The sequence below is a fragment of the Sapajus apella genome, unplaced genomic scaffold (genome assembly GCF_009761245.1).
Source record: "Sapajus apella isolate SASKATOON/1434 unplaced genomic scaffold, GSC_monkey_1.0 scaffold155, whole genome shotgun sequence".
NCBI classification, from domain to species: domain Eukaryota; kingdom Metazoa; phylum Chordata; class Mammalia; order Primates; family Cebidae; genus Sapajus; species Sapajus apella.
In genome coordinates this window covers 955,254-965,071 of record NW_022437095.1, presented here as the reverse complement: position 1 = coordinate 965,071, position 9,818 = coordinate 955,254, and the positions used below count along the sequence as shown (strand labels likewise).

The window sequence follows — 9,818 nt, the reverse complement described above, 5'->3', positions numbered from 1 at the left end:
GAGACCATCCTGGTCAACATGGTGAAACCCCGTCTCTACTAAAAATACAAAAAATTAGCTGGGCATGGTGGCGCGTGCCTGTAATCCCAGCTACTCAGGAGGCTGAGGCAGGAGAATTGCCTGAACCCAGGAGGCGGAGGTTGCGGTGAGCCAAGATCGCGCCATTGCACTCCAGCCTGGGTAACGAGCGAAACTCCGTCTCAAAAAAAATAAATAAATAAAAATAAAAAAAAATAAAGGTGTTCCCAGGCCAGGTAACACCAACTCCAGCTGTGAGGCCTTGCTTGCATCTCAGCATGTCCACATGCTTTCCCCTCCCCTGGAACTTGCATTCCCTTAGTCTGCACTTGGCTGAATATGACTTGTTCTTAAACCCTTGGCTTAAATGTCATCTCAGATAATCCTCCCAGGACTAATATCTGACTCACAAGCATGCAGTGGGAGCTCAGTGACTTTGAGTAAAATATGAATGAAAACAAGCATGTACTCAGGGATCCCACAAGGCTACATCACTTGTGCACAGACTGCGCTCTCAGCAGCCGTAACTCCCACATCAAAGGCCGTTCGTGCTTCCCTTCTGTTAATGGCAGGCCAGGTGGGCCAGGCAGTGGCACAACGCACCTCCCAAGCACACCAAAAAAAAAATCTAGGAGAAGAATGCTGCGTTTCCCAAGGGGCTTTGCCCAGTTCCAGTGAAGGAGCAGAGAGGCTGAGAAACAGGCACTTCCAATAGTGCCTCTACTGGACAGGAATTGGGGAACAGAGACCAGGTGTGAGGGCTGCCGAGGGCAAGGCCCACCAGAGCTCCCCGGGCTTCACATTGCTGGGAAGAGGAATTTAGGGCCAGCCTGGAACTGGCTCAAAACCTGTTTTTATTAGGAAAGTCTGAGATAGCTGTTTCTCTAGTTCCTTGCAGAAAACCATTATCTGGAGAATGATAGCACATCACAGACTCCAAACAACCCCTATGGCTTTGTCATACACAGCATCCAGAGCTTGCTGGATGTCCAGCCGGTGGGAGGCAGGGCAGCGCAACCAAGTGGCCAGCATACAAGAGCCAGCAGCAGTGACTTCAGGGCCCAGAGAACGTCGTCAGCAGCCACAAACCTCCGACACAAAGCTTCACATCAAGGAGATAAAGTCATGACAATTTTGAGAGGAACTGGAAATTTTTTTTTTTTGCTGGGGGGGGGTGTAGCTGTTTTTTATTTCAGGGAGACAGCAGAGGAGGGGGCTCAGTCTTTCTTGGCAGCAGCTTTCCTCGTGGCGGCCAGGACATTGCTCAGCTCCTCCCGCTTCCTCTTGGCCCAGATGTGTGTCCCCACCCTTTTCTTGATGAACTTGAGGGCCCGTTTGTCCTTGGAGACCTTCAGCAACTCCATGGCGCGCCGCTCGTATGGGGCAAAGCCACACACCTCCCGGATCATGTCCCGCACGAACTTGGTGTGTTTGGTCAGACGCCCGCAGCGGCGGCTGTGCCTGGGCTTGCTCATGTTCTTGGTTACCTTGTGGCCCTTGTTGAGGCCCACGGCCATAGGATACCGAAGAGCCATGGCTGCTACTCTCCAATGGCGACCGTGGCGGAAGGGCTGGCCTGGAAATTTATTTTTAAAGAACCAAATGGGCCTGAATTTGAAGGATGCCCCTGAGAGCCATGGGCCCCGGCAGAGAATCACTGCTGGGGTCTCTGTATCTTATTGCAAGAATTTTAGCACTGTGTCCAGGACATAGTTGGCACTCAATAATTCTTAGCTAAAGGGAGGAAAGTATTAAGAGAAGATAGAACAGAATGTCTTGCATGTGAATTTTTTTTTTTTTTCCGAGACGGAGTTTCACTCATGTTACCCAGGCTGGAGTGCAATGGCGCAATCTCGGCTCACCGCAACCTCCGCCTCCTGGGTTCAGGCAATTCTCCTGCCCCAGCCTCCTGAGTCGCTGGGATTACAGGCACGCGCCACCATGCCCAGCTTATTTTTTGTATTTTTAGTAGAGACGGGGTTTCACCATGTTGACCAGGATGGTCTCGATCTCTTGACCTCGTGATCCACCCGCCTCGGCCTCCCACAGTACTGCGATTACAGGCTTAAGCCACTGCGCCCGGCCGAATTTTTTATTGAGGAGGTTTGAGAGGCGGCCAAAAGGCCTGGGGAGGCCTGTGTTCCTGGCTTTAGCCTGTTGGTTGAACAAAGACCTTTCTGTTCCCAGGGAGAATAGCCCTTGTCAGTTTCATTACAGACAGTGTTCTTCATAGTCCTTATGTTACTTTCAGAAGGAAGAGAAGGAGACTTCGTAAACCTATTTAAGATTGAAAGATGCTTTTATTTAAAATCTTTGCCATTTTTATACTTCTGGCCAACAATAGGAATTCTTAGAATTTTTGAAATTTACAACTTAACCATGACATGTGAACATCCTAAGGTACACACGTCATCGGAAACATCCCATGGAGAAGCTGCAATGAAAGCCATAAGACTCTAATCTGGCTCTGTGACCACGGTTTGCATCTTGATTTGAGAGACATAACCTGCTGGCTAGGCACGTAGTGATTGATTCTTGTGCTAGGAAGCCCAAGATGTGGCATGGTGGTCCACTTCACAGGCAGCATGTTTACATATAAGTGATTTCAGGAGGCAAAAAGCAGATTACACTTTTAAAAGTAATGGCAAACATCATTCTTAATTTAGGGTCTCAGTAATTTACAAATTTGTGTCTAGAAATTTGGGCATAGAAATTTACCCGGAAGAATTAAGAGGAATATATATGCAGGGGGTAGAAATAGGATCCCAATTCAGAGAAAAGGGAGTTGTTCTCAGGGAACCAAGACAGGGAAAGCTTAAGAATAAGTCAAGAAGAGAAGAGCCGAGGTAGTGAACTTGGGGCAAGAGTAAAACCAAATTGCTGCAGAAAAATATTAAACAGTGATACAGGAATAGTCTGTTGGCTTGAAAATATTAGCCCATAATGGCAGTGTAACCAGAAATGCTACTTACATCATCATGGCACAACACAGGCATCCCGTGGCTAAGGTTTCCTGGCATCTTGTCACAACCACTGGGCCTTCACCTTGGCCATCCGTGAGCCGTGGGCTCAAGTCTTAACAGGTTGGTCCCATTGATTGTAAGGGCCCTCTGGTCACTGAAGTTTGGCCAGTTAACATCTAGCCATTTATGAATCTTGTCAATAATTATTGCAAGATACAACATAATGGGAACAACTATTCATAAAAATATATGTATATACATATATACAACAGAAACATTTATGCATATTGTTATTCAGACTCCTAGAGGAATAACATCTTAAACCTTATTTTTAAGTCTTTTATTTTTTGCCATTCATTTAATTAATTTTCTGTTACAGTTTCAGAGCTTGGGTTATTCCTGAGCCTAAATAAAGGTGGTTAAATACCACCCAGTTGTACAGAATAGAGGACCAAATGATAGAGAAAATAGAGAAGTGAGTGTTAGAGGAAGAGCAGTAGTCTTCTCATGGCTGAAAATTAAAGCTAAGTCTAAGATTGGCCCCTATTCACATGGATGTGGGGCCCATTTTAACAATGAACTTACATTTCTTTCACATACATTCAACTCTTCACATTTTCTATTCTTTTGTTAGATGTATCAAGCTGTGCTTTTCAAGGATTTGTCAATTTAATGCAAATTACCAAATTTAGTGGTGTAACGTTTCTCTACATATAATCTTAGTATGTTTGTAATGTCTTCCTTTTTTTTTTTTTAAACGTTTTCTTTCCAAAATCTTTATCTCGCAATAGCATATACAGAAGAAAATGGGATATCTCAAATATGGCAAAAACTGCATTAGATAGCTTTGGAATAAAACATTTAAAAGCATATAGTGATCCCAGCACTTTGGGAGGCCGAGACTAGCACATCACTTGAGGAATCTGAGACCAGCCTGGGTGACATGGTGAAACCCATCTCTATAAAAAATATATATAAAAATTAGCCGGGCATGCTGGCTCACGCCTGTGATCCCAGCACTTTGGGAGGCCAAGGCGGGCAGATCACTTGAGGCAAGGAGTTTGAAATCAGACTGGGTGACGTAATCCTAGTCTCCCAAAGTGCTGGGATCACAGGCATGAGCCACTGCACCAGCTGCCGCCTTAGGAATATACTAATATCTTTTTGATGCAAATTGAACTTTTCATTCAGGGTTAAATCAACATGAGCTAAGTAAATGGTTAATAATAGGAGTAGATTTACATGCTTGCATTTTTTTTTTTAATTTACTTACAACTGTTTGTGGGAAAGGGCAGTGAAGATGCTGAGTACAAAAACTTTGTGTTTATTTGCAGGGCGTATCTGAATATTTTAATTTAATTAAATAACCAAAGTTCCAAATTATAAACCTGCAATCATGGACAGACACGGGAGTTTAAAGATTGCGTGGCTTGACCGAATATTGGAGGTGAGTAGTATGGATTCAGTAGCAAACTGCAGATTCATTTAGGAGGGCTGCTGTCATCAGCCTTAAGATGTCAATCACGTACGTGTCACTTTACTTATTACTGAACGCTTCTCACTGAGTACTTGTTCTAGAAGCCCTCCCAAATTAATTATCCCTTCCAAACTTTCCCAGTAGGATCAAGAGCCTCATCTTTTGTGATCATAGCTAAAGTGTTAATCCTGTCATGATTTATATAGAGAAAAATAACCTTATTATGGAAAGTTGTTTGTATTTTCCTCACTGCCAAAATTTTATTGATCACAGTTTTCCAAATATGGATTTGAATATCATCTCTTAGATAGTTACAGAAATTTTAACCCATGTTATCAAATGTTAGGAAGTGGTTATAGTAGAAGCTTGTTCTTTGGAATTTTGCTCTTAAGAGAGTTGAAAATGTGAACAGCTCAACAACAATTGTACTGAGTAATTTAGCTTAAGGTACTTGGTAGTTTTAAATGCAGGAAAAGGAATGAGACATATTAGAGAAAGGAACTGGATATTGTGAGCATGAAGGAAGTTTTCTAAGATCGTTCCTGCCAAGGGGAGCAGAGCAGCAGTGGAGTGGCTTGCTGGGCAAATGAGGTCTAAAAAAAATAGCTGTTACTTAAATGAAATGAGATCATAGCCACATGTTTGCAGGCTGATAGGAAAATTCCAACAGAAAGAGAGAAAACTTGATGATAGAGAAGAAAAAGGGAAAATTGTTGGACGATGTCTTTGAGTAGGTGACTATGGGTGAATCTGCTTCACAAGAAGTGATTTTTATTTTTGAGACAGAGTTTTGCTCTTGTAGCCCAGGTTGGAGTGCAATGGCATGACCTCGGCTCACTGCAACATCCGCCTCCCGGGTTCAAGCAATTCTTCTGCCTCAGCCTCCCGAGTAGCTAGGATTATGGGCTCATGCCCCCACACCTGGCTAATTTTTTGTATTCTTAGTAGAGACGGGCTTTCACTGTGATGGCCAGGCTGGTCTGGAACTCCTGACTTCAGGTGATCCGCCTGCATTGGCCTCCCAAAGTGCTGGGATTACAGGCGTGAGCCACCACACCTGGCCCAAGAAGTGACTTTTGTAAGTACAGGGATCATCCATCATTTCAGGTGGAAAGCAAAAGATTAGGGTTTTACAATGCCTGGGAGAGGAGTGATGGTGTTGGGAGTGGGTGTTCTTTTCTGCATGCATCAGGTTTCTCAGAGATGTGGGGTTACCCCAGTGTTGACATTAATGTGTCAATATTTCTGGAACATGGCAAGCCCTTTTCATCTGTGGATTTAAGTCATCTTCTATGTCTGGGATATTGCCTTTATTACTGTGGCTCTCTTTTTCAAGGATGCCCCTTAGCACATGCTGGATTTGTTTTACCCTGTCTTTCATACCTACAATACTTGGCCTACTCCTTTTTAACTCTTTCCACTTCCATTTCTTTTTGCTTGCTTTTCCCAGTCTTGGCCTCCATGTCCTTCTCTATATTTCACTGATATCTAGAGCCCTTTCTGTTGCTTCTAATTTGCCTTAATCAAATGTAATCATCTATTCCTAGAGGTTATTTTTAACCTCCCACCTGCAACATTGTAAGTCATCAACTGTCATTCTTAAAACAAAGTTCCTACAGCCTCTCTCAAGAAAATTCTCTGCATATGGCCTGATCAAAATTCTTTCTTCCTTTCCTTTATAATGTTTTGTGTGTGCTATATGTGTCAGAACCTGGTGCCTAGGTCACCCTAGTAAAGGATTTCCCTCTTTTTATCCCCTAGAACATTTTACGGAGAATGACAATTCATTCCTTGAACTTTTGACAGTATTTGCCTTTAAAGCTTTCAGAGCTTAATTTGGTAGTGACTGTTCCAGCATGTTAAATTGCACAGATTCTGTGGGCCCGGCTGCATCTGCAGCCACATGACCTTGAGCAGGTAATTTACCTCTATGTCTTAGTTGTCTTAGTTCCTTATCAATGCTGTGAGAACAAAAAATAGTGATTACCTCAAAACGTTGCTTTGAGGACCAAATTAATTAATATACATTAAACCCTTAAAATAGAAACTGGCACAAAGGAAGCACAATCTGTGTCTGGCTGTCTTATTATTAGAGTTGTTGGATTATAACAGGTGCAGTATTGCATATTTTGTTTCTTCCTCAAAGCCTTGTTCATAGATTTATTTATGATTTTTTAGAAATTTAAGAGAATATCATTTTCCCATTCTTACTTTTCTGACTGCAAAAGAAACGGGTTTAAAACAGACCATTTATTCGTGAGTCTCAGAACTGATTCCTAGGAAAAACATTTCAGGCATAGCCATTTAACTTTCTACATAGCTAAAAAATTACATGTATAAAGGTGAACTTATGGAAAGACAAAAGAGGCAAAGCACATTAATCTTTTCCTAGAATATTACCCATCACTGCTGTTGTGTTATTTTTGTTCTGTAATGTCTGTGCCAAAGTCAGCTGAGTCACACATGCATCATGCCTCCCTCCTTATATTCCCTGAGAGAGCTGACAGATGTGGCAAACTTTTCTTTGAAATTTTAACAGAGCCTACTTGCAAACCTATTTGGCCTAGAGCTTATTTGGTAGGTAATATTTGGAATATGATAGGCAAGAAATTACACAATTTTTAAACTCTTCCAAACACATTGGTTTCCAAGGTCTTGCATTTATCAATTTCTAGTTATTCTAAGAATTTATTCAGTAATTTCAGTCACAATCTTTATTATTTTTCTCTTCCATTTGTCACCTTTATTTTTTTCTTTTTAAATTCTGAGATGATCTATGCTGCAAGTGAATTGAAAATATGCCATTGAAGGACAGTAATTTTTCAGTGACAGGAACATTGAATGAAGTCATGTCAGTGGGACATGACTCTTCTTTGTGCAGTTTCTTACCAAGGCATCTTACATTGCAGTTTACATTTATCCATTCAAGAAAGGGATTTTTTTTTTTTTTTGAGATGGAGTTTCGCTCTTGTTACCCAGGCTGGAGTGCAATGGCGTGATCTCGGCTCACCGCAACCTCCGTTTCCTGGGTTCAGGCAATTCTCCTGCCTCAGCCTCCTGAGTAGCTGGGATTACAGGCACGTGCCACCATGCCCAGCTGATTTTTTGTATTTTTAGTAGAGACGGGGTTTCACTATGTTGACCAGGATGGTCTCGATCTCTTGACCTCGTGATCCACCTGCCTCGGCCTCCCAAAGTGCTGGGATTACAGGCTTGAGCCACCGCGCCCGGCAGGGATTTTTTTTTAACTCAAGCACTTTTAGTTTTTAAATTTAGATATTTGTTAATGTATAATATTATTCGTAACATCCAAGATAATATGACATTTACCACTTGAAATTTTGTCATTGTCTGGGAGCATTCTATGGGCAGGAATATCATGAAATACGTATTTTATGAATTCTTGAACATGTTTCTCTTGTATGGTGCTGAGGGGTTTTTTTTTTGTTTTTCTTTTTGATTTTTTTGAGTTGGAGTTTTACTCTTGTTGCCCAGTCTGGAGTAAATCTCATTGACTCACTACAACTTCCACCTCCTGAGTTCAAGCAGTTCTCCTGCCTCAGCCTCCCGAGTTGCTGGGATTACAGGCATGAGCCACCATGCCTGGCTAATTGTGTATTTTTAGTAGAGATAGGGTATCTCCGTGTTAGTCAGGCTGGTCTCAAACTCTTGACCATAGGTTATCTGCCCACCTTGGCCTCTCAAAGTCCTGGGATTACAGTTGTGAGCCACTGTGCCAGCCAGTGTTGAGTTTTGTCTGAAAACATTTCTAATTTAATTACCTCATTCTTTTATTCTCTTATTTTTTGCTTGAGGCATGTCTTAGGAGCTGTTTTGAGTGAAAAGGCCAATCACAGGTTTTTCTGACTTTCCCAGAGCAGAGAGGAATTATGGCTCAAACTGTCTTATTGAGATGGTTAATTTTTGTGTGAACTTCACAGCACCACATGACATCTGTTTATTTGGTTAAAGATTATTTCTGTGTGTGAAAGAGAGGGTGTTTCTAGATGAGATTAGCATTTAAATTGATAGACTGAGTAAAAAAGATTGCCCTCTGCAATGTGAGTGGGACTCATCTAATTCATAGAGGGCCTGAATAGAACAGAAAGGCAGAAAAAGGGACAATTTGCTTTCTGTGCCTGTTTTCAAGCTGGGACATCAGTTTTCTCGTGGCTTTGGATTGGAACTTACACCACTGGCTCTCCTGGGTCTCCGGTTTGCAGATAGCAAATTACAGGACTTAGCCTCCATAATTGCATAAGCCAATTTCTCATAATAAATATCTTCATATACGTGATGTATGATCTGTATTTATAGGATTTAAGTATAAGATGAAAAATATACATCCTACTGGTTCTGTTTCTCTGGAGAATTCTAATACAGATTTTGCTGACCTTAGTGATTTTATAGGAACAGAATTATAAGGATGAGTTTTCTGAATTAGGTCTAGGGTTTCTGGATTGGCTCTCTAATTTGATTAGATTTAAAAATGCTAATAACTGTATTTCCAGTAGTGAAAAGAACATTGATATTCCATCATGTGATCTGACAATAGAGATGCACCGGTTATTGGCATTAGATGCTCCTAATCAATCACTTACAAGAAACAAGGAGCTGTGTGGTGTCACTGTATGCGATAGTTTTGAACATTACTGGAAAACTAATAATGGGGTTGGCTGGTTGCTCCTAATGTTGCTGGAGAAAGTGATGAAAGAAAAGGGTGAGTTCGGGGGATTCAAATCCCCGCTCAAGCAACACACCCAAAACCTAAAGGCTTCCAGCTGTGCCTGAAGAAACCCTCATCTCTTGTAGCCCAGGGCTGAGGGCGCTGAAAATCAAATGCAGAATCTCAGCCTGCAGTTGACTAAATTAAATGCAGGTTGAACTCCCAGCCTTGCAAGGTGTCTACTGTTAAAGTCAAGGCATCAAATGCAGTAAAATCAGGATCCTGTTAAGTGAGATAAGGAGGTGTGTGAAGACCCTGGTGAGGCTGGAGACATGAAGCCTCTAAATTCTGGTGAATATTTTTTGCCAGTGGAATTGGCCTCTAAGCCCCAGTGGAAGTGACCTCCCCACCCCCATTGGAAGGAGTTCACCCTGTACTGCCCCCAAAAAATGTAGTGCCTCCCCTGAGGACTAAGACCATGCTGATTCTCCTCAGGACCCACCCCACTGCCACACTTTGCTTCTAGACCTATAACTAGACTCAAGTCCAGCACAACCCTAAAAAGAGAAACAAAGCATGGCCCATGAGGAGGCACACTTCACTCCACGAGCACCACTTGCATTTCTGATATATACAGAATCTAGGCAGGGCTTCTCCTTGCTGCTGGGTGGGCCTTAGTCCCGAACGAGGCCTC

General features: G+C 42.3%; 1 pseudogene across 1 annotated transcript; it reads right to left on the bottom strand.

Moving 5' to 3' along the window:
• Positions 1-1,192: 1,192 nt before the first annotated feature.
• Positions 1,193-1,608, bottom strand: LOC116541749 (annotated as a pseudogene). The gene has a single exon (XR_004264927.1). The product of XR_004264927.1 is annotated as a 60S ribosomal protein L36 pseudogene (transcript).
• Between the last annotated feature and the right edge of the window lie 8,210 nt (positions 1,609-9,818).